This window comes from Conger conger, chromosome 14 (genome assembly GCF_963514075.1).
Source record: "Conger conger chromosome 14, fConCon1.1, whole genome shotgun sequence".
NCBI classification, from domain to species: Eukaryota; Metazoa; Chordata; class Actinopteri; order Anguilliformes; family Congridae; genus Conger; species Conger conger.
Genome location: NC_083773.1, coordinates 24,485,382 through 24,510,745, shown reverse-complemented (window position 1 = coordinate 24,510,745; position 25,364 = coordinate 24,485,382). Strand labels below are relative to the sequence as shown.

General features: G+C 44.6%; 1 protein-coding gene across 2 annotated transcripts in view; it reads left to right on the top strand.

Moving 5' to 3' along the window:
* Positions 1-950: 950 nt before the first annotated feature.
* The window catches only part of rerea (arginine-glutamic acid dipeptide (RE) repeats a), a 179,546-nt gene continuing 155,132 nt past the window's right edge, over positions 951-25,364 (top strand). Inside the window, exon 1 of one of the 2 annotated variants that reach the window (XM_061219707.1) lies at positions 951-1,024. The gene's annotated coding sequence lies outside the window, so the exon portion shown is untranslated. Of the gene's footprint in view, positions 1,309-25,364 lie in introns of both variants that reach the window. The other variant, XM_061219706.1, reaches the window with a different exon arrangement.

Below are 25,364 nucleotides of genomic sequence, written 5' to 3'. Positions count from 1 at the left end.
TATGTATTATGTTATGTACAGCCTGTATGTGGGTATAACTAATAAAAAATAGAATGGTTCAATTAAGCAGCAGGGAGGACTTGGATTGCCTCTCTCAGGACGTGTTCTGCATGAAGCGACTCACCTTGAGAACGTACTCATTGTATGTGAGGAGTAAGTGACACTTGCTGGGGCATCTTTTCCATAGATGGACAACCAATCGTTTTCTCCACAGGGGGTGCCATATGCACCAGGATACTGAAGTACCAGAACCCAGAGGGACAGATTTAAACTAGAATGGATTTAAACATTTGATTTGATTGTTTGGTAAAGGGATACAGTATTCTTGGGGTCACCGTTCTTGTTACAGTTTAAGATGTGCTACTGCAGCCCCCTGCTCAGGTTTAATGAACAAATAAAGTGTGATAAACACACATGCCTGTTAACGTGCAAGCCTCTGTTCAGTCCATTCTCGACATCATATCATAATAATAATAATAATAATAATAATAATAATAATAATAATAACAGCAACAATAAATATGCTTATTATTTAGCAGTTTAATAGTAGTAGTAGTCTTTAAAAACATGGGTCACTGAAAATAGATTGTCTCAATACATTGTTCGCTGTTTGGGTTGTGAAATATGATGCTAAGTAGGTTACATTTGACTTATTGAAACAATCAAATATGGAAGAGAGAAAAAAATCATCCTTCTAAAAGACAGCAAACCAGACACTAAAAGACGTATCATATCTTTATTCATATAATGCGTGATAACAAAGTACATAAGTAAAAGCCAATCGATACAAGATTAGGTAGACACACCGTATCATGTCTTTCAGCACCTACCTCATGGACGCCAATTTATACTCTAAAGACGCCCCTCGCAGCTTTTAAATCACGACATGCTTCAAGCTCATTGGCTACTGCTGCGGCACCCCTACCACCCAAATGGCCAATGGTGTCAGACAATACTGGAAGGTGGGCTGAACATTTTTTGATTCACCATTCTCCTGCAGGGGAGGAGGTGCTTTAAGATTGAGGTGAGAAGGGAGCGAAAAAATCCCCACATTGATATTTACACATACACTTTATTCTGAGGCATAAATATTACTGACAGAAACACGAATCATCACAGTGGTGGCAAACGTTTATACAAACACAAAAACTGGCACACACTTGCCCCTTCTAGCTAGCTCAGCAGACACTGTCTGTTTGCTAACATTACGTTAACTGGCTAGCTAGACTGCTAACGTTAGTTGTTCCCAGTCTTCCCTGTTTTGTGTTGCAGACCTGAAACAAAAACTGATGTAGAACAAGAGAAAAGGTAAGTCTTATATTGGAATCATGTTCCAAGTAGCACGCCTGCTACAGCACTGATGTGTGGGAACTAGCTATGTTTTGCAATCTGAGTAGCACAATTAAGTTAGGTATGTTTACGCTAATTTTAATGAAAATGTGGCCGTCAGGCGCAAGTGTCAAGTCAAGGGTGCAAACGTTGAATATCTGTTTTAATTAGTCCTGGCTACCAAGCTAACATTAGCTTGCTGCGAGTGGTGGTGTGAACAGATAGATTGTTCATTTGAAACTATTTTATTCGCCGACTAGCTGTTGATAGCATGCTTATCTTAATGCCAAAAGACACGTGTTAGAATTGAACATTGTTAGTTTTAAGATTTGCACCGACTGGATTGAAACAATCTGCTGAGGCGGTCACTGTGCATTATTTTACAATGGTATAACGTTAGCCTGCTAGTTAAGGTCAGTTTGTAAATCTGGTGCAACGTTATTGTTATTAGCGAGCTAACATTAGTATACAGCATGGGATGTACCTTGGATATGTAAACTGTTGTATTGTTTACTAGCACTTCACGAGTCGCTAGTCAACTAGTCATGTTAACCAACACAAGGGAACTCCAGTGAAAAAAGTTACGTGTAACGACATTAAATGTGGAACTCTTCCTTGGTATATATATGATGATATTGACGATAGTTTAGTTGCTCTAGTTAATGATGCATAATTGCAAGAAAGCATAATTGCAATTAAACGCTAGCATCAGATCGATTAAGATGGCTGGTTGCCATGTCCCATGTGCAAGAATAAATGTTGCCCAGTTTGCAAGCACGACAATATTGCTTTAAATGCTGCACAAGCTGCCAACGTTAACCGGTAACTTGCCTATAATCCATGGATTGCTTGCTAGCTAGGGAACATTAGCTGAGCTACAGAAACTGAGCTATACCGGAGTCTCATGAGATGGCTCTTTGTTCGTTGTCGTGTTAATCATAAAACCAGATATTTGTTTGCCTTCCAAGTGAGCCATATCCATTACCAGAGTCTCGCAAATCACAGCAGGTGACTTCCAAGGAAGTCTGAACTGAACTGCCATATTCAGCAAGTGTATGTCTGAACTATTGATGGCTACAGTGCACTTCCTTAATTAACCCCACGCTGGTAGCTAGCGATGAAGATAGTTGAATCCACACAAAGCCGTGCATCGTAGGTACAATGCAGGTGATGAGTCACCGAAGGCATGTATGAAATGGATGGCTTTGGCTAGTCATTTCCATTGTGATCGTTTTCAGAAGCCTTACAGGCACTGAATGCCAATCCATAGACCGGTCTGTATTGGTTGCTATGTTTTATTTTCACGAAGGTTTACTCACACACTAAAAGAGAGCCATTTAGTAAAGAATAATGTTTTGGTCAAGCTGTTTTACAAACATATAGCTAAGGTTACTGAAGTCAGCGCTAGGTATTTAAACATTTACAACCCCCCACCAAAACATTGTTAATATATTGAGACATTTTATTCGCCTTTGTTGTGTGTGTTGTTCGTTGAAGAGCGTATTATATTGTTGAAGTTATTTTGTAACTGCCGCATGAAGGGGGGCTTTAGTATGTCTGGTTCTCCATCATAAATGTGAAAAACCACATGATGAGAAATTGGCAGTCTGCAGAGGACATTCGTGCCTCAGCTGCGGAAAGGAAGCGTGTCCGTGAGACGGGCTTTGTTTTGATCTGTGAGCCGTGCGGTTCTCAGCACTTCGAAAGCTTTTCAAAATCATAAACCTCAACTGCAACTGAGAGCGGGATAATTTCGCCTCCTCTAGAATAGATTTGCTGAATGTGTTGGCACCGCACAATCGTATGACATTGTAATCCTGCACTAGTTAACGGCCCATTCAACGCTGACGTGTTACGCACAACCAGCTTGCTGCTGGACACCAAAAATGTTTCAGCAGGTTGACAATGGCTAATTTTCTGTCACACTGGGGTAATTGCAACTAACTTAGTTGAGCATGTTGCTGACAACAGGATTGGCAGGTCATGAACTCGGGTTAAACTGGTGAACAACTACAGCATCATCTCATAAGGCCAACTACAATTACCATTACCATTTGACATATCTAGGCTACTCTTATTAAAAAGTTGTTAGGAATTACCACTGATATATAAAAATATCATTATAGCTGAAACGGTTGTGATTTACATTACATTACATTACATTACATTATTGGCATTTGGCAGCCGCTCTTATCCAGAGCGACGTACAACAAAGTGCATACCCATAACCAGGGATAAGTAATCTAATTCAACAATTAAACAAACATTACTGCAAGTAGGCCAACATAGTTGCCTATTGCAACAATCACAGTAATCTTGGCAGGGTTAAACTCCTAGACCTTAGAACTGCATGTGAACTAAGCGCAGTTGTTTCAGTTTCATGCAGTTCTGTGATCATGGGGGTTTAACCTGTGGTCTAAGCTACTGCTTAACTGGTTGCAGTCACCCCACTACGTCTTCTACCTCTTTGTTTAGAAGGGGGGAGTTTCGGTTGTTATGTTTACACACCTGATTTTCCAATGCAGTGTATGTGTCAGTCATTTTCAGTGTCTCAGGCCATAGAAGAAGCACCATTGTGCTGTATATGATGTATGTCTGAAGGTGTGGAGCTTGTTGTTTAAAAAGAAAACCATCAATGGCATTTTTTGGACAAGAGAAATGTGTCTTCAGTTGGTTTCTTCTCTGCAAGTGTACTCTGGAGAGTAAGATGATCTATTTCAAGGGTTATCAGGCTTGTTCCAAGCATAATTGCAACCTCTGAAATGTAAGCTGTTAATTGTTCTTAATTAGACACTTTAAATGTCTGTTGTAGGATGAATTACTGTCTTAAGGCCACATTTTCCAGAAATGGCTGTGCATGCCTTGGAATAAATATCCTGTAATCACATTCCAGTGCTTTTAATAAAAGTGATCAATTAACGCTTTCATTTTATGTAACATGCTTTAAGTCAAACGATCCCTTTCGAAATAAGTGATATTTCTTAAGTTTATTAAATTATTGTCTGGCTGGGAAATAGAAAGAAAGTCTGGACAGGGAGTCAATGAAGCAAGAGCATTTGTGTGAACTGCTGTGTTCAAACACAAAGCTAATGGCAGTGGGCCAAACATTACAACATTGCCTAGATAAGTTGTACATGGAAGAAATTAAGCATGTTTTCAACAACCCAAATTGATCAAGAGATTGACTGTAACAGACGCCACAACGCTGAGTCCCCAGGGCTGAGTTCAACAATCCCTGATCTGTTTTGTTTGTAAATCTATTTTCAGTGGTTGTAAGCTCTAACATTCAAGACAATTTTACGCATTGTAAATAGAAGTATAAATAGCTGTATAAAGCCACAGTACTAAAAAGGAATGGAATTATAATCATAAACTCAATATTTCTGCCGGTCCCTAGTGACTAAGCATAGCTTCATTTGTAGGTTTTTATTTTCCTTTTTTCAACACAAGTGGGATTGCCACCACAATAAATCAAGTCTTATTGCTGTAGCGTTTTTAATGTTCGAACATGCATTCACTTAAAAGCAGCAAATTGAGTAAGAGCTCTGTTTAGCATACAAAAAGACATTTGACAGGTGTGCTGTTTAATTATGCAGTGGCAGAATCACAAGGTGTGTTTGTTCGACCTTCTGAGTCTGATAAATAATGAATCGCATCGCGGTTGCTATTAACGCATTCAAACAAATGTTTCTGCATGTTAAGCCTTAAACATGTCACATGGCGTAGTGGATGCACCGGCGCTGTCACCAAAAAGGCGTTCGGTTAAGCTCTGTTTGAACAGCTCTGTTTTTCAGGCCGTGGCAACACGTAAACGATACTGTCTCCGGTGAAATAACCTTTCCATTGTGTTGCGGCTCTCACAAGCATCTGCTTGTCGTTTAAAGAATGATGGCGAGCCTCTTTTCTCTCCTTTGTGAGGTTGAAAAGAAGACATATTCTCTGAGGGATAATTGTGAGCATGGCGAGGTTGTCATTTTTAACGCAGCCGGTGAAGCCGCCTCACCAGCAGGGCTTCTCACAGCGACGGGTATTTACTCCGCTCTCATTAATATGGATCAAATAAAGAGTGAGAGAGAGATGGAAACTAATGCTTGAGCCAGCTTTCATTACCTGCGTCCAATACCAATTTGCTCCAGGGCATTAAAAATGATCTTTATAGAGACAAGCTTGTATTTTTAATTCTGTAATGAGATCAAATTTGGTAAGAAGGGATTGCTAGAATTGTATGTATTTAAATTCTCTAAGAATGGTTTTTCTTCAGTTAGGCTTTCTTTCCCGATGGCACATTTCAGTTTTCAGCAGTGATTTCTCTCCCCGTCTTTGTTGTAAACTGATGTACTGAGTCACGTAATTGCAATCGATATTTCTGTCCCGCAGCGACCGCTCTCACACCCTGGGTTTTTCCCGACCGGGATCAGGGTAGTGATGACATCAGGCTTGGAGTGATATCAGTCTCTGCGGCTGAGACTAGGGTCTACTTGCATCACTGGGTTTATTAAAATTGGAGCCCTCGTCACATGACGTGAGGAAAACAAAAGCTTTGTGAATCGGCAGGAGCTTGAATGCCACTCGAGGCACTGCCTTCTGTTGTGTAGCCGGCATTCCCAGATAAGCTCACATGGCTTCCATTGTGCAGACCAGCTGGAGATAAAATCTCAGGTGTTGGGCCGTATCGCCTGAGCTGTGCTTCAGGCCTGTGTTTAACGTTGAAATATGCGTCTTGATGACGGGCACTACAGGATGTAAATAATGACAGCCACCTTATGCGACGGCAGTAAGCGCGTAAACCGACATGCGGTTCCCCCTAGTTAGATGTAAGCTTCCTTCTGCGGCTAAAGCTGAGATTTGGGGTTGGCTGATATGTGCGTTAATCTGTTTTTAAGCCAAAAAAGAAATGCTGCTTTTGATGAAGCGGGACCGTTGGAGTCCACATCTTAGTCGTAAAACACTTATATGGATTCACTTGAGCTATGTTAATGCCGTAAAATATAAATATGATAGTCTGCAGCTATTTGGAGCTGTAAGTGTTTGGTATGGAAACCAACATACAGTAACGATGCGCTTGGTGCTTATGCCTCATTATCAGTCTTCATCCAACAGGCTGTTTCAATTTAAACCAAGTGCTCAAGGATTGAACTAGGCTTACTGCTAAGTATTCCAGTTATGTATGCTTTGACATACGTTGTTTTACGTTATGTGGCCTAGGTCTCGCATGATGCAAGAACCAGCTATGCCGGATGCACTCACCTCTTTGTGGAGATAAACACTGCATGTTTTAAAAGTAAAAAAAAAAAACCCATTCGTGCTTCAGGAGGCTGGAAATAGATTTTTCAAAGGTTAGGTTTGGCACAATAACGGTGTATAACTTCCATTTGCTCAGCCCTTGCAGCTGTTGTTGTGGATGTGTGTTTAAATTGACCTTGTATAATATATCTTCATGCATGAGATAAGGAAAATAAAAGCTCCCGGGACCTTTATTTAAAGTGGTATGAAGGTAATACCAAGGGAAATGGCTTTTGCAGTAATAAAGTGTTGCAAACCGATGTAAAAAAAAAAAAATAGAGAAAAACAAAAAAAAAATTGCGGCATATATTTTCAGTAGAGTTGAATAATTCCCAGGCAATAATTTGAATTGCTGAATGAATACAGATCTTCATCCCATCTTACACTGAAAGGTAAACAGTATGATTTATGAGAATTGGCGAGAAATTTCGCTTTTATTCTGTAAGTTCATTTGGGAAAAATAAATCCGCCAAGGACTGTTGTGAGTGCCGTGAGTGTCCGCTGTGAGCGAGACATCTTGAGCAGAGCTTAGACAGTGGGTGAAAAGTGCTGAGCGGTGCTCGGAACAGCCCGGAAAAGCGCATGAAGCGGTGTTAAGCGGCTGCTGTGAGATCGCTGACAAGTGGGGAAAATGGCCGACAAACTCAACTGGCTTTCTTGTTAGCATTTGTTTTCCCTGCCCTTCAGGGTCCAAGACCCTGTTCTCAGTGTTGACAAAGGAATTGTATAGGCTATATTAACCAGACGTTTCGTACCTGAGGTCCTGCGGACTCCCTTAACCAATCAGCGATGGGTGTGTTTAATTAATTTTATGATTTACCAGTGGAATAAGAAAATACAAGACTAAAACATTCTTTGCTGTGCAACCCAACAAGTAATAATGCTTTGAAGTTCATTGGTGGAAACGCATTTTTGGGGGTCGGTAAATTGGATCATATTAGTCAGTGTACAGCAGGGTCATGGGGCTGTAGTTCTGTAGGACTGCGCTGTCTGCAGGTTTGTGCTTTCCTTTCGCTCAGCAGTCACTGTAAAAGAAGGTGTAAGGCCTCTTCAGCCAATCAATGTCATAAATGAATCGCCTCTAAAATGCTGAAATGTACCAAAAAGCAGCACATCTGTGGTATCAACACAAGAGGCATTGAAAGGGTTTAGCAACACCATGAAACAAACAAGCAATATCCCCAGAACATAATCTAAAATACAACAGAATTTAGTATTGGGAGGTGGGGCAATATATCTTCTTCATGACAGCCAAGCGATTCTAATTTGAGATGATTCATTTTTAATAAGTGTGTGCCAGGGCGTCTTACTTCAGCAGAAAAAAAATCATTTTTTGGAGCCGTACTGCACTGGGAGCTTCCCCCAGGCTAAAGCCGACAGTGTGCTGTGCCCAGTGTTTCTCTGGGCAGCCTTTACTGAGAAATCATTCTGTGTCGCTCAGCTGTACAGGCAGTTAGTAATTTGACATGGTGCAACCCACAGGCTACAGGTTAGCTTACCTCCTCTGTGATATTACCTGCAGCAAAAGGCTGTCTTTTTGGATTGTGCCATGGCGTTCGTGTCAATATTGTTTACCTCGCTAACACAAAACATTCTCACAATGTTGCTGCCATGTAGTGGGAACATTGATAATACATTCCATTAACGTTGTGAGAACATTTTGTTTCAGCTAGGTGTTCTGGTGGCCTGTACACACCACTCTCTGAAACCCCTTAAGGTAGAGGTGTTTTGTCCTGTACTCCTAATTTCCAAAACTCGCTTGAAACCCATTTCCCCCACCCATTACACCGATAAGTTAGCTCTGAACAAGGTAGCCATGTTTTTTTAAAAACGAGCTCTTGATGGCACATTTGAGTGCCGTGCTCTCGTTAAATTTAACGGTCTGTCAGCGCTCGCTGACGGCTGAACACGCGGTGAAGTTTTTTCCCGTTTCCCTTCAGAAGAATGTCGTTCTGGAGCTCCCGAGCTGTGCTAATTGGCAGCAGCCCAGCCCCTTGTACGCGTGTTGCTTTAACATATTAGGCAGACACTCTGGGCGCGCCAGTGCGAATGAGCTGTGCTTTCTTCCCCCATGATGCACAGGGGCTGTCTCCAGTCATGCTGAGGACTGACAGGGGGTTGTCTAGCACAACCTGCATTTACATTTTCCCCTCAGAAATCTGAACATTCCGGCAGGGTAATATTCGCTGCGTAGTTTCACGGTTTTTTTAATTACACGGTAAAAGGCCGTTCATCTCGCCAGACAGACTTTAAACAGTCTCGCACTCCACCTAAAAATGCCCCACAGAAGAATGTATACTATTTTTGTGGAAAAATAAATGTTTGCATTCGTGGTCTCTGACTACGCAGCAATGTCACCTTATACCCACCGGCTCCTGTCCAACTGTTCAGTATTGTGGTTTAATTAATGAGCAAGCTGTTCAGCACACACCCCCCCCTTGACAAAAAAAAACACAGAAAATGCCAGACTGCTTGGGCTTGTTTAGCTTCCAATACCAAGTGATTTGTTATTTTTTCAAGTGAACAGAACCATCTATCACTGCATGAAGTCATTTGTTCCTTTGTCTTGGCTATTACTGAAAAATCTATCGGCACATATAAGTCTTTGTTAGAAAATATTGTTGCATTTTATCTTTTTTATTTTTATATTTATTTATTTATTTATTTTTGCTATGTTTGTAAATTCCTGTCTTTGCATTGACATACTCCAGTCCTGTACCTTGTCCCGTCACTGAAGAGTGCAGATATGTGTGTCCTTTTCACATTTCCTTGCTGTTTCTCTGCAATAAAGCTGAGCTGCGCAGTCATTGTCACTGCAGAGCGCTCCATGCACAGTTAGTGTCGGCAGACTGCAGGTGCCTGGTCCCTTCTGAGGCTGGCTCTGGATCCAGTGTCAGACTAGAGGGAGGGATGGTTCAGTCAGCAGGGTATTCCTACCTCTACGTGCACTAGCAACCACTCTGGCTGTGTGTGTGTGTGTGTGTGTGTGTGTGTGTGTGTGTGTGTGTGTGTGTGTGTGTGTGTGTGTGTGTGTGTGTGTGTGTGTCTGTGTCTGTGTCTGTGTCTGTGTCTGTGTCTGGTCATAGAGTTTGTGTTTTTTATGTTCGTATTCTGTGTGTATCGCTTTGGATAGAAGCGTTAGCTAAATAACTAATGTAAAATGTGTGTTTGTGCATGTGTTCTACTTTTACTCACAATTTCCTCACATTACACGATTACAATCACACATGCATTCCAAACTGCTCGTCTAATCCAAGCTTGGCAAAGTCCACTGTCGCGCAGATGCATTCAGGTCAGCAGTGTTGACATTGGTGCCGAGGGTTTGATGAGTAACGAGGTAAGTGGCAGACACCATAGCCACACAGCTAAGGAGCGGAGACGGGCACGCTCATTTAAAACTTCCCCCCAGGGAAAGGAAGGCTCTTTACGCAGAGCGATCTACGCATTGGCTGCACAGAGGCGAGCCGTTCTGCCGTTTCATTACGAGCACCCCCTACTACCCCCCCCCCCCCCCCCCGCAGTTATGCGTTGAGGTCCCTGTTCCTGGAATACTGCACCCTCTTAGGATAATGCCCTCTTCTGCAGCCTACAGACCGCCCCCCGCTCTGCACCCAGCGCTCATCCCACTGCTCCGGCTCGTTGGACAGGACATTCGTCTGAAGCCTGGCATGCCTCTCCACCACGAGGGAGGGGGGGAGGGGTGGGCATGGTCATAAAAACAGAAAGGGAGAAATGAAAACGCCACCCTCCCCCTCTGTTTGCTGCTATTTTTGCCATATTTAAATGTGCATGTGTTCCATATCATTTTTCTAAAGGAATACATGATAATTTGGCGTGTATGCAGGGGAGGGAGGTGCTGCTCATTGTTTCCGTCTGTTATTGTTTTTCCACGAGGATTGGAGGGATTCCGTTGGCAGGGATTTGGTATGCTCCACTCCACTGGGAGAGGATTTCTCCCCAGTATTGGATTTCTCCTACCTGAAGTGTCCAAGTAAAAAAAAAAAAAAACAGGAAAAGCCATTTGCTTTAGAGGTCTGTGTTTGTGTGTCTTTGGTCAGAGCATTATTATAATCTAGAAATTGGTGGCATTTTTTTAGTGCTGCCGAGTGTCCTTATTCAAATTCAAATTTATTAATGGATAACCCCTAGAGATGAGATTATTCCTCCTCGTGAGGTGTGTGTGAGAGACTGAACCTTTTAGGTTTAAAATGTTTAATTGACCTATATTTCATTTTGGCTTAAATCCAACAATGTGATTATTTATGTATTTATTGATGGATCGGTTGATGGTAATGGTAACAGGAACTGCAGCATGGTGTTGGTGAATTTGGGCTGAACGGACCTGGCTGGGATGTAGGCTGTGCTGAAAAGAGCCCCTTGATCATTTTGAATTGAACAGGAGCAGTTACTGCACAGTGATCCCGAGACCGTAGTGTGTCGCCGTGTGAGAACCACTGAGAGCCAATTCCCCAGAGTAAATGCTCCAGGTTGTTTGCTCCAGTCAAGGACAAAGATCTGACAGCCTTAAAACCCTTCATGGACCTGACTAATTGGACATGCTGTCATTTAGGTTTAAAAATGAACAATACACCCCCCCCCCCCCTAGTCTTAAGTGACATATCCGATCAGTAAGTACGGCTAAACAAATGACTGCATAAGATAGTCCAGTGGATGTAGCTGAGCCTGTCATATGTACTGCCTCCGTTTTCTAACTCCTGACCAGTTCAGGAGAGCTCATGTTCACACTTAAATATCTGTCAGTAGGAACACTTCTAGCTATAAAGAATCTTGATTATATTACATGCTATTTGGCTGATGCTTTTATCCAAAGCGACTTACAGTTGAGTAGACCGAGCAGGAGACAATCCCCCTTGGATCAACGTGGGGTTAATGGCCTGGCTCAAGGGCCCAACAGCTGTGCGGATCATGGCTACACCGGGGATCAAACCACCGACCTTGCAGTCATGCACCTTAACCACTACGCTACAGGCTGCCCCATGATAATTTGCTCTCAGTATTAGGAAAACAAGTAGAACCAAATTTGCATCACTGAGATTTTTCGAGCACCTGGGGCTGTTTTCTGCATTTTTTTACCCCAATTTGGAATGCAGAATTAGTACTGAAGCCCCATCCCATCACCCCAGCATTTTGTGAGTTCTGGAGGGCAGCACACAAGCTTTTCTGCTTTCTAAAATGCATGGACTGTAGCCAGCTGACTGCCTCTTATGCACTGTGTAATCCACCAGCTGAGCTCTCTTAGCTGCTCCTGCAGAGATTCGGGCGGCCAGCTCCACTCCCACTGATGGACCTCAGGCCTCAGGCTCAACAGGAGAGACCTGCCATCTGAAACCCTCCTTCCAGGGGAGAGATGGCCCAAAATTAGCCTGTGTTACCCCGTGTGACACCCTGTGGTAGATGACCCTCATGCGACCTGCTTTTGGTCCAGGCCGTGCTGTGTACTCTGTTAGAGAACATTGTGGTAAGTTATACCACCTACTATTCACCCCCGTTTTTGATGTACGGTATTTCAATGAAATACGCCTTTGGATGTTGGTGCGACTCCGTATGGAAACGGCACAAGTTCCCGCGCGTGTTGTATATCCTGCAGGCGAACCCAGCTGAGTAGAGCCGGCATTGGTTCAAATGCTCCCCAGAACAAAGTCGTCGCGCCGTGCCCCCGCTTACCGGCCTCCGCGTGCCCCGCGCCTGCAGCTGGCTGCCGGAGGACAGGCCTGAAAGCCTGCGCTTCTGGCAGGCCGTCGCTACAGGTTACTAATCAGGTTTGACAGCCTTCCTTAATGACGGAGCCCAGCCGGCGCGCACGGCGGCTTCGGGAGCGGGAACGCAGACGTGCGAACGCACCGGCTGTAAGTGCGGCTTATTAAAGCTCGCAGCGTTCGCCTGCTCTTTGAACCGGCTCCAGAGCTAGCTCCCGCTGCCTGAGCTCGCTACCGGCCTGCTAGCTCCACCATTTTGTCCCGGCTTGCCCTTAGTCTTTCGGATCTGTTGCGTATTTGTTATCCTATGGCCTCCCGTTTAATTTGTGCAGAGCTGGCGCGGTGTGGCGAGGGGACATTGTGTGCATGTGTGGTGGCAGACGCTGTTACGCCTCAATAGTCCCCTGAGGAGAGATTGAGCAGGCAGGAAAGATGAAATATTGGCCTGTGTATAACAACCAATTTTACAATGTGTTATTACTATTACAGAGAGAGCGGGAGAACATCAGGAGGTGCTTCTAACTGGGCCTAAGCAATTTAGAGCACAGTGTGTTTATGAGACATCTCATTTGATCTGGAGTACATCTCGCCAGTTCCTCTCAGTTACCTCCCAAAACAGCAACTGTCGGTTATATCGTGATTGCTTTTTTTGGTTATGAATGATTAAGGAGCTTTTTAGCTGTTTTAGAATTTGACACATCGTACAGCCACACGTGCACATTTTTGGAATTAGTTGCATATTGTTTTACCTGAGTTGTTCTCCCAGGTTGGAAGAAGTGCATCTTCCTGGAGGAAAGCAGTGCATAGCAATGCATTATCCAGCATAAACCCTGCCTTTAACACTGGAACATACGGATACTGAAGAACAGGCTGTTCAACCAATGCAGGCCCACCATTTTCTTACAAACCGGGAGGGTAATTGGCCCGGACCTGGACCTGGATCACACTGATGGACTCACCATGACCTGTGAGGCTGCTCCATGCAGTCACACCTCTTACTCTCTTTGTGAAGTTGTATTGAAATGCGTTCCGTTGAGCCATTTTATTTAAAATCCTGGCTATTTAGATTTAAGCCGTGGTCCATAGTGAGTTTTTGTGCCCCATAATAACTGCGAGATGGCATCGAGTTTCATTGTATTTTTTGTTTGTTTTTACATTACATTACATTAATGGCATTTGGCAGATGCTCTTATCCAGAGCGACGTACAACAATACCCATAACCAGGGATAAGTGCGCTGAAAGACCCTAGAGGGAAGTACAATTTCAACTGCTACCTGTACAACAAAGATAAGGACCAGGGCCTATTTGAATTTTTATATATATATATATATATATATATATATATATATTTTTTTTTTTTTTTAACAAATAAACAAACAAACAACAAAGCGAAAGTGACCAAACTTAACTAGCCAAACACTGCTTACCTAGCCAAACTAAAAATACCGATACACAAGAAAATAAATTGCAGAAAGACAACAATTAAGGTTCACAGGGAGGTGAAGAGGTGCGTCTCGCGTTTTACATACTGAAATGCGTCTTGCGTTTTACATACTGAAATGCTGAAAGCCACCTTTTCAAGCCAGCCCAATGGCGTTACAGTTCCCTGACTGTAGATCACAGCACAATGTCTGTTGGATCATCATTAGTAAATCTGTTCCCTTCAGCTGTTTACAGTATTTTGCATCTGTTAAGTCTAGTTGGGCTGCGGAATAAACAGTGATTATGTTTAACACAAAAGTGACAAAGGCACTGCCTTTTGTATTCCTGACACATGCGGTGAAGGCCGCGGTCTGACCTACCTGCTTATACTTATTAATAAAACAAAAAATAAAAACTCTGTGAGAAGGTGAAGTGGCTGCCCCCACTGCCCACACAGGAAATAAAGGGCAGCCCCCAGCCCCCCCCCGCTGCTTGGGCTGATGCCTGTTGACAGTGTAATCACAGAGAGGAATGTAGTTGTGCTGCTTTAGTCAGCACATATCCATGGCATCTCTGCCATTTCATCTCTCAGGGCGTCAGAGTCCTTTGTAGCCCTTTCTCATTCCAAGCCCTGCGCTTCTCCCTCCGCGAAAGCAAACCGCATTTATTGACACGTGCGCTGCACTGTGAAAATAAATGGACATCTGGGTTGCCGTCTACCGTGAGAAAATGTCAAATCGGCGTAATAGGTTTGGATGAATATTTACATTGGGTCTATTACGTGTGTATCTGGGGGAGAAGGGGCCAGGAATCGGATGTTGAATGCGGTGTAATAGTCTGACCTCCCCGTGGAAGTCCACTCGGATGTAAAACGTAAAATAAATGTCAGTCGACGGGGCTGGCCTGTCATACGTGGTTATTTTCACACTCACACACAGGCCGCTCAGTGGCCGTTAGCTCCTGAATGAGACAGTCTGTGCTAGCGCGAGGCTTGATTCTCAAAACTGCTGAGTGCATCTCCCGTGAAAAGGCAGGCTTGTTCCTGTAATAGAAAAGCTATTGTTGTCAGGGCTGGGGGAATATTGGGGCCATGGTTGATTTATGTACTGATTCGAGGCAACTTTGAATTGATGGGTTTGTGCGTTTAGCTGGGGTTTGTTGGGCTTTTTCAGTGTGAAAGAGGAAGGCTTTTGTTATTTTGCACTGACACATAATGCAGGCGAGGTTCTGTTCGGGGGGAAATGACAACGAAAGACTTAACATGATCTTTCTTCCATTAGAAGAAGTGCAGTGAAATTGGCAAGATTTTTTTTTATCCCTCTAGTGTTTATTCACAGATGCCACCATAAATACGAGAGATTTCCAGCTTTCTTGTAGCTTGCTTCACAAACACAAACAGATAAGGCTTTGTGCTGTTGACATGGGAACCACTTACAGATATTTTGTGTTGCCCATTTTAGTGTGCTTTTGGATGTTAAAGATGGCCCCAGACAAATGCGGAAGCTTCATAGCCCTTGGTCTCTAAGAGTGATGCATCCTGAATGTTTCTCTGACTCCAAATTAGCTGAGCTTTTTTGAGAAATAAAGCATTTTTTGTAAAAGAATAATCAAAAATAAGTGAGCCTATTTGGAATGAAAGGCGGACAACTTCCTAGCAAATTAAAATAAGATTTGTGGAGCCCCTGCTAACAGTTTCCTGTAATGTTTTGAAATTGACGTTGGCAGTACAATATTAAATCAGCAGGATCCCCCCACCATCAGCCTGCCTCTGCCTGCCTGTCTCCCCTCCCCTCCCCCCGCGGTACAAAGCTGCTGCGATGCTAATTAACTGTAAAAAGCCAAACGGCATGTCCTCAAGCTTGTGGAAGGAAGAAGCCACTCAGAAACACCTCGCTCCAGGGCCGCGGTTCCTGAGGCCACATGTGCCCGTTAGCCCCTCAGAGAGAAGCCCTGTCTGCATTGTGTGTTCTGGAGGCCCAGTGCAGTGTGTCAGTGAGCACAAGATGGCCTCTCTGAAGGTTTAGATTAGTGCTGCCGTTTCTGTAAAGTGTCCTCTGAACCTCCTGCACATCTTGATAGCGTGACTGCGGGTATTGATCTATTTGTTGATTTATATATTTTTTTAAGATCAGACCCAGTTTTAATGCCATTGGTTGTCTTCCTTTGGGCATCTAAAGGTTCCTTTGAAGCTATTGAAGTCTGGAGTGACCAGGAGCACTTGCTGGCCCAGTGTGTGAGTGTGTGTGTGTGTGTCAAATAGGCCTACATGACCATGGTCAATAATATGATCAATAACCTGGGGATCTAGTTTGGTTCAGATGCACATACATGTGTTGTATTGTTTACAAATAAGAAAATATTCATGAAATGATGTTTTTCATTAAATGCTAAATGAAGCATGCTTTTCAGTGTATGATACTTTTGCGTACATGAGGTTAACGCTTTAATTTATAAACTGTTATTTCTTTGCAGTTATCTCACAATGCATTTGATAACATGGCCTTTGTGTAAGAGTGACAATTTTAAACAAAGCATTCTCTTTGTGTAACTGGAATAGATTAGTCTGGTACAGATACAGATTTTTTGTTGCTTTCTATAGATGCTTTTTAATATTTGTATTGTCTTATTTTGTGAGACATGTGGCTATCCATGTTGTTTATTACTGCAGTAACATAAGCTGAATTTCCTGTCATTTACATCAGAAGTGGTTTCTTCATTTTAATTTGACTGTTATATAAATACATCCTTGCCAAATCAGTGGCTAATATTGTTAGGGGATTTCATGCATGACGTGTGCTAAATGCGCATGGGATTCAATAGACGATCGAGCTGAAGTGCTGGAATCATACATTGTTTTTTAGGATACATCATGTTTCTAGATGAGAAAACAATATTTATAAAGGACAAACTAATACAGTACTTGAAAATGTGTCCGTACACAATAAATTAATTTCACAATGTGCACTAATACTGAAAGAGAAATAAAAGATACAAGCCCTTGGCCCTATGTTAATATGTACGTTGAAATCATAATGTACGTAGCAGTAAATTTAAAACATGAATAATCACATGTCATTTGCGTACAGGTGGGGGTGGGAAATGAATGAATCACACTGGTTAAAAACAAAAACAACCAAAGGGGCGTTACCACAGACTGACTCCTCCTCCCCTGCCTGTTTTACTTTTGTCATTTCACACATGCTAAATGTCACGCATGAGAAGCTGGTAGAACCACATTTATTGACATCATTTGTTTTCTTAATTTTGATGTTTGTGGTGTGAATAAGTGTAACTAGAGTCCCTTCTCATCTCTTAGAGCCAGTTCGTGTTCTGTGGACTGACAGTGATCTCTTCTGTTGCCAGTAATTAACATTACTGTAATAATACTTTAATGATAGACTCCAAGAACACGGGCTCGCACACCACACCAAGCTTCTCGTATTAAATCTGAGATGGAGTTTGGTGTTATGGATTGCTATCCGTTATACTGGCTACAATTTTGGCAGCTTGCAATATATGGTCGGGTTATGGTACTTTACAATAAGATATAGCTAATTCCAAGTGATCATATCTTGCTAGTTACAGATTATGATCACTATTGTAATGTAAATAGATTATTGTTATCCCAGACAAATGTAGTCTATATGCGCCAATCCTGCCCTGTAATATTTAGGCATCATGAATCACATAAGTCTGTTTGCAATTCTGTCTGTACACTGTAAAAGACCACTAGCTATACAACAGCCATTTTGCATGAGGCTGAAATATATTGGGTAGATTGTGCAAAAGGATGCACAGAAGATTCCATTCATGAAATGATGAATTATGCTGAAGAGGAAATAATAATGTGGTGTTCATAGATTGCATTCTCTGGGCGTTTCAGGTTTTGGCTGCGTGTGATTTATTATTGCATGGGTATTTAAACGGCATTTGATCCTTCCTGCCCGTTTTTACCACTTCAGGGGCTATTCCTGTATTTAACCTGCCTAGCAGGGGGTTGCTCTCTAGCAGAAATATAATACTGAGAAGTAAAATCCTTTTAACAGAATCTGTTCAGTATTTAGGCTGGTTAGACTAGCTATTAGTCTTCGATTAGATTATGGTGATGTAATTTATCGCCCATTTTGGCTCTATCCTCTCAGTTGAGCAAGTCCATTCTGCGCTGCTGTATTTGTATAAAAATGTATGAAAATAAATGAAAATAAACTTTAAAAGCACTTGTTTGTTGTTATATAAAGGCTCCTTTTATCTGCAGCATGCAAATTAGCCACAGGCAGATTTCCTTATTAAATTTAGTCTGTTTACCCTAGCCTTTTGGTATGAGCGTTTCAGTTTGCGAGAGTATTCCAGATTTTTTCAGGAATGTTTCATTCGCAACTCTTTATTTCATCACAGGTTCATGTATGGCTTTTGTTCATCATTCTGTAGTGATTACAATGGGGGTGGAAGTCAGTTTGGGGTTTTTTGCATAGGCAGAGCTATGCACATTCGCAGTTGATGGTGGAATACCGACGGCAGTGGTAATCCCTGCGTATTCATCACTGTCCGCCCGCCAGTGGCTGACCTGGCCAGGCCTGCCCCGTGTCACTCATCATGAGGTGTTCCCGGGGGAGAGTGAATAACACATGGGGCAGCGGTGCAGTGCTGCTCGCTGTGCGATGAGGAGTTTAGACTCTGTGAACCGGGCGGCTGGTTAATGAAAAGCCAGGTGAGGCTCAGGATGGCTGTGTTTTAAAACTTCAGTCCTGGGGCAGCGGCTTTGGCCCCCGTGCAGTGGAGCCGAGGGCGTCGTGCCTCAGCTTCTCATCTAATCAACACCGTGCTCTGTAAATTACACATTTAACTATACCCTCACTCCCTCTGCTCCTCCCCCGGGGTTCTCTCTTTCTTTCTCTCTATCTGTCTATCTCTCTTTCTGTCACTCTCAGTGTATCTCTCTGTATTTCTATCTCTATCTTTCTTTCTCTCTTTCTCTCTCACGCAGCCAGCAGAAATGAAAAAGACCAACATAAAGACAGGTCTTTGTGCTTTTTGTCTTTTTCTTCTTGAAGCTCATCAGCCCTGTGTGAGGCAGCGGTTATTATGTGAGTGATGAAAGGGGGTGATGAGTGTACTTACACGCTGAGGCGTGGGGGAGAGGGAAGTCAGGACGTCGGAGATGAGACGCAGGCTGTAATTCCTGGTGACACTTGAAAGGGAAAGCGCTAATGTGGTTACAGTAGGCCCCCTGAGATAAAATCTGCCTCATGAGCACTGAAAACATACTTAATGCTACCAATAAAATACATCATTTATTGCATCGCATCGCATTACATTACACTGCATTACATAATGTGGGTTTACTCAAGAACCATAGCCTTAAGCTGATAATGATTGCTCTGCTGCACACACACACACACACACAGGAACACACACATGCACGTATATGCACAGATGCACACACATACACACACACACATGCATGCATGTATGTGTGCATGTATGCACGTATACGCACAGATGCACACACACACACACACACACACACACACCCACACATAAAAGCACACGCATGCATGCACGCTCATGCAGAGATCCAGACACACACACACACACACACACAGTGGCCAGTGAATTGTGAACCTCTGTGGATGCCTGTAGTGTTCTTCATCCTGAGAGCTCTGCAGCAACACATGATTTGACTTGGTAATGCAGCGCTGATGAGAGGGGGGGGGGGGGGGGGGTGAAATCAGCTGAAGGAGCAGGAACGCACTGAAACCCCACTCTGTAATACACACTGTCATTCACAACAGCGCTGCAGAAAACACAGAGAGCGAGAGAGAGGGAGCGATATGCTGGAATCAGAGCCTGATTTGGGGGCTAAGAGGTGTCGATGGCACTTTTGTCACAGCGAAACCCCCACACCCCCGCCCTGGTGTAATTTATTTGTTTTGTTCCTGTGCGTGTGGTGGATTTATCTTTAGGAGTGTTCTGTAATTTAATCATCATTAGCGCTCTTGGAGGTCGGGGGGTGGGGGTGTCAGAGGCGACGTCTTTCTGAGATAAGAAGGAAGAATACTGAATATGTCCTCCGGGCAAACCCAGAGTACTGTGTGATTATGAAGTGCCCTGTTTCATGTGAAATCTGCTTCTAATTCCACAGAGCTCTCTCTTTTACAGAGACTCTGGCTGTTCAGTGAAAACACACACCATAGCCACAGCGAATGATGTCGGAATATTCATCTGCATTGAAGAGACTTCAGATTCTTAACACCGCTTTAACACCACGAGTACCCCTCTTAACACCTTCGGCAAACACGCTGAAGAGACACGAAATCGCGATTCCGTGCATCTTTCCTGCATCGTGACATGGGGGGCCCGCCACAATTAATATTAATGCGCTTTAAAGCATGCTTAAGTGGTCTGATCCCCTTGACTTTATTTGGTTTGAGTAATAAAGCTGTCCTGAGATGAAGATCAATGCAGGATGTTACAATTCTAATGCAGCTTCCCAATATAGCAGGGGAAAAGCTGGCAGGAAGACCAATGAGATGCAATGGGAAATGGTGTCGATGTGCTAGATCTGGTGGCTGTTGCCGTGGCTGGATGGGAATGGTTTGGGAATGGTTTGGGAAAGGTTGGGAATGGTTTGGAATGTTAATTGCATTTGACCCATCCCACTGGATTCGCAGCTTTGACCCTTGTGGTGTGAAAGGCCTCACCCTGACCTTTTAACCAAGCTGTTGTCCTTTCCATTAAGGCCGGTGATGGATCAGGCGTGGTCGTTCCGTGACGAGGAGCACTCTGCTGATGCGTGCATGGAACACGTCTGCCTTCTGTAACAGGAGGAGCTGTGTGACAGCGCCGGTCCTCTGGGGCTGTCCATGCTCTGCCTGTTACTAAGGAACACTGTTTAAAATGGGTTTGCATTAGACGGTCAAAGCAAAAGCAGCTACGCTAAATACAACGCTGTGATTAACTGTCAAAGGAATGTAGTAAATCTCAGCTACTCCCGAGGGACAGGAAATGAATCATGGAGAAAAAAAAAAAACATGGCTGTAAAGTCCTAAGAGGGAAGGGAAAGGGGTATTTTGAGTTGATGCTTCCACACAGTGAACCGCTGTGTGTGGTGTTGATCCTTTGCAGGGAGGGTATGGGGCATGTCCTTTCTCCTTGGCTGGGCTGGGTTTGTGTGGAGCTGATCGGCTGGGCTGAGTTTGTGTGGAGCTGCTTGGCTGGGTTTGTGTGGAGCTGCTTGGCTGGGCTGGGTTTGTGTGGAGCTGCACGGCTGGGCTGGGTTTGTGTGGAGCTGCACGGCTGGGCTGGGTTTGTGTGGAGCTGCACGTCTGGGCTGGGTTTGTGTGGAGCTGCACGTCTGGGCTGGGTTTGTGAGGAGCTGCACGGCTGGGCTGGGTTTGTGTGGAGCTGCTTGGCTGGGCTGGGTTTGTGTGGAGCTGCACGGCTGGGCTGGGTTTGTGTGGAGCTGCACGTCTGGGCTGGGTTTGTGTGGAGCTGCACGGCTGGGCTGGGTTTGTGTGGAGCTGCTTGGCTGGGTTTGTGCGGAGCTGCACGGCTGGGCTGGGTTTGTGTGGAGCTGCATGGCTGGGCTGGGTTTGTGTGGAGCTGCACGGCTGGGCTGGGTTTGTGCGGAGCTGCTTCCTCCCTGTTAGAGCTGCTTTAAGACGGCCGTGTGGATAGTGTGACGAAGCATGCAGCTCACAGCTCCCTGGAGATATGATTATACAGGAGATGTATCAAACCATGAATCATTTACGCTGCCCTCGCTCCCCGGCACAGATTGCATTTTTAATGAAGGATTATTGCATTTCATAAACAGACCTTTAAAAAATTCTAATAATATTGATCCGTGCCCGGTGTTGTAAAAAGGAATGGAGGCTCGGTCCCCTTGCGGCTACCCCCCCCCCCCCCCCCCCCCCCCCGCTCCTCTTTGTCTGTGGACGCAGAGAGAGAGAGAAACACTCAAAGCATTATGAGCGTTTTACCCGCTTCCCCCCTCATAATTAGCATTTTCTTGCTCTTTTCTTCTTGCTCGGTTTCGAGCTCACTCGAACACGCCACCTTGATGCCTCAGCACAGAGGTGTCACTGTCAGCTGAGGATTCCGTTCCTGATGTTTCCCAGGACTCCTGTATTTAACACACGTGCTTTATTTGTCTGGTTCTGCTTTTATTTGTGGAGTTGTTTCAGAGGAAGTGATTTGGGGAGACACTGGGGGTAATGCACTGGAAAAGAGCGATTTGGGTCAATTACTGTGTCTGCCTCCGTGGCTCGGTGTGGCTGGCGTGTCTCTGCTGAGTGTTGGGTATCTCAGCCAGAGGGAGCCACACGCTTCCTCTCTTCCTGGGAACAAAGACAGAATCCCACTGGGCTGCCTTTTCACCAGGCTGTGCTGTCAGAATGGCTGTCTGATACATATATAATCAGTTTCACCTTTATTTCAGGGTTCAGCCTGCCTAAGCTTTTGCAAATGCCTCTCTATCCCCCTCCCTCCCTCCCTCTCTCCCCCCCTCCCTCTCATCCCCCCTCTCTCTTTCCCCATCTCTTCCCTCTGTTTCCCTCCATCTTTCCCCTCTCTCTCTCTCCTCATCTCTCTCCCCCTCCTTCTCTCTTCCCTGAGTTTCCCTCCCTCTCTCCCTCCCCCAGGAAGCAGGAACACTCTGCAGTTTTTGTAAATACTGCTCTCGTTCATGAGGAATAATGTGCTTGTTTCTCCACAGGGGGATTATAGGAGCCATCTTGTTTATCCCTTATTAATGTCTATCTCTCCTGGCGTACGTGTGCGCGAGCTGCTTATGTGATCGTGCATCTCTCTCAGCATACACTGCGCCTTATTATTTTTTCTTTATTGTAGTTCCCGTGCAGTCTTTTTGCCTGCTGTTTTTTTCAGATATGATGAGCCAATTTCTGCTTTCTATGCTTAATTTGGTTTCAGGTTTTATAGGCAAACCAAAATACAGAAAATAAACATTTAATAATTGAGTAGGAAAAAAATGTGTGAATTCGGAGAGACGTTCTATAGAGTGGTTTCCCATTTAAATGGAATTATGAGTGTTGTGCATTATATTTATATATCACTAATGCCTTTCTGAACACTGTGCTGTTGTGTGTATTAATAATACAAGACATGCATATTGGGTTTCAATATTTGTGCTGAATGTTGATTTTCTTAGCAAGCAGGCTATTAGCAATGCTGTTGAAGTCATTAGTACATGAGTTTATTTTTTAGTGGCTGATATGCCATGTATTATTAATGTTATTGTGTAGGATAGCGGCCTCTGCCCACTCATCGGAGAGAGCACTTGATATTTTGCCTGGTTTAGTAATGATTTTCTTTGACCTTATGTAGCTGTAAAAAAAGATCTGTGCATGTTCTTTAAATGCAGCCCACTTGTGTTGAGAGGTGTAGCACTAGACCTCATCAGGGACGGGGACTTTCCATTTTCATATGGAATTAAGCATTTCAGAAAGGCTTTCCGCAAATAATTTCTTAAGATAAACTACATGGCCATGTAATGCATTGTACATGAGCTAATAGGAATCAAATAGGGAACGCTGTTGAGATATATTAACCAATAAAATAGGGGGGCATATTGCATATTGATTGACCAGGCGGTTGTGCGTATTGATTGACTATTTTCTGACACTGGACAGGAAAGGTAAAATAGCTGGCTTTATTGATGGGCGAGTGCAGCCTCAGGATCCCCAAAACGGCTGGTGCGGTCTCACGCAATCGATGCTGCTTTTTGGGTAAAGTAGTTTGATTGATTAACCCGAGCTTCACTTTCCCTGAGTGTAACTCAGACGCAGTGTTTGTGTTCAGAGCTGCAAGCGGTGAGGCAGCTGCTGGAGCTGGGGCTGTGGATCCTAACCAAATCAGCACAAAGACACGCATGAAGGGGATGGGTTATTTAACTGCTCTTAAATACTTGACCTGAGTGCTTGTGCATTTATGGCAGGACGTCAGTTTAATTTTTCTGGGAACACCTCTTCTATTTCAAGAGGAAGTAATACAGTTTCTTGTACCTATGTTTTTTCTGCTGGTAATTAGCCTATTACAGTATGCTATTGTTACCATTCACCTGGAAAATGCCTCGTGTTTAGGGGCCTGTAAAATGAAGCGTTACTGTAAATATTTGCCCCTGTGTCCACCTCCCTGTCCCACCTATTATTCGGTGGAGTTTGATCACATGGGATGGTGGAATTTGCTGTACTAGTGTCAGCAGTGTGGGATGGTGGTAGCTCGTAAACACAATGAAACTCCCACCTCCTGTTGGCCGTGTTGACTTATGTGAACTGACTTGACCCATCAACGCTGTGTAATAACGATTTTCTCAGACAGATTTCATATTGGTAGCACGATGCGTGAAGTGCAAAAGGACATGTATGTATCTTACGCTCTCTGTCCACATCCACGCCTCCATGGCCACGGTATCTTCAAGGTAATATGTGGGCTTCCTCACGGCAGTCCAGTTCCCGTACAGTATCTTTAGTGTGTATCTTCCTATATTGTGTTTAGCTGTCAATATTGGATCCGTTATTGGTTTGGCGAAAGAGACAGGCAGGCAAACAGAGGAAGCGGATCGATACGGCCTCAGCGTCCGCGGTGAAGGGTTCAGTATGGGGAGTGTGTTCTGAGCACACCGGACTGACAGGACTGCGAGAAGGTCACCGAATGAAATCATAAATACACTTCAAAGTGAGACCCGCCCCCCCGTTCATGTGACCCGCGCCTGGTACCCGTGTCACTGGGGGTTGGCCTGTGGCCCTGTGAGGTCCTCCCTCCTCACCCCATTGTGTGTCAGAGCCTAAAATGGCCCCCGCGCTGCTGCTTGGGGACAGCTGCGGGGCCCCAACAATGAGCTGCCTGTTCCCCCCGCCGCGCAGACCAAGCCCCGTCACGCACCGCCAAACTCGGTCACGGCCGCCTCTGACCGCGGTTCTGCCGCCTATAATATCACGGGGCGGAATTCCTCAGTCAGCGTGAGCCGCACTGTTCTGCAGAGGGAGAGAGAGACTCAGAGCTTCACTGGCCTCAGATTGATGAATTCATTTATCTATTTATCTTAATGGAGAGTGTTAAGAGAGGGAGGTAATTAATTGGCCCTGACAGCTTCCCCAGTACAGGGCTGGATTGTGTGCAGTGGTAGGGGGCCCCCTCCCGGCCCGTGCGCCCCCCTCCCCCGGGAGAACCGCGCTGTGGCGGTCCTGACTCCTAATCCTGCGTGAGCCGCGTGATCCAGCCCGACGCCGGAGGACCGGCCCCTCGTCAGCACGGCCGGGAACAGAGGCAGCGCTCCCTCTCTCTCTCCCTCGCTCTCTGCCTCTCTCTCTCCCTCTGTCTCTCCCTCTGTCTCTCCTTCTGTCTCTCCCTCGCTCTCTCCCTCTCTCTCCCTCTCTCTCCCTCTCTCTCTCCTTCTCTCCCTCTCTCCTTCTCTCCCTCTCTCCCTCTCTCCTTCTCTCCCTCGCTCTCTCCCTCCCTCTCTCCCTCTCTCTCCCTCTCTCCCTCTCTCTCCCTCTCTCTCTCTCTCCCTCTCTCTCTCTCTCCCTCGCTCTCCCTCTCCCTCCCTCGCTCTCCCTCGCTCTCTCCCTCTCTCTCTGCCTCTCTCTCCCTCG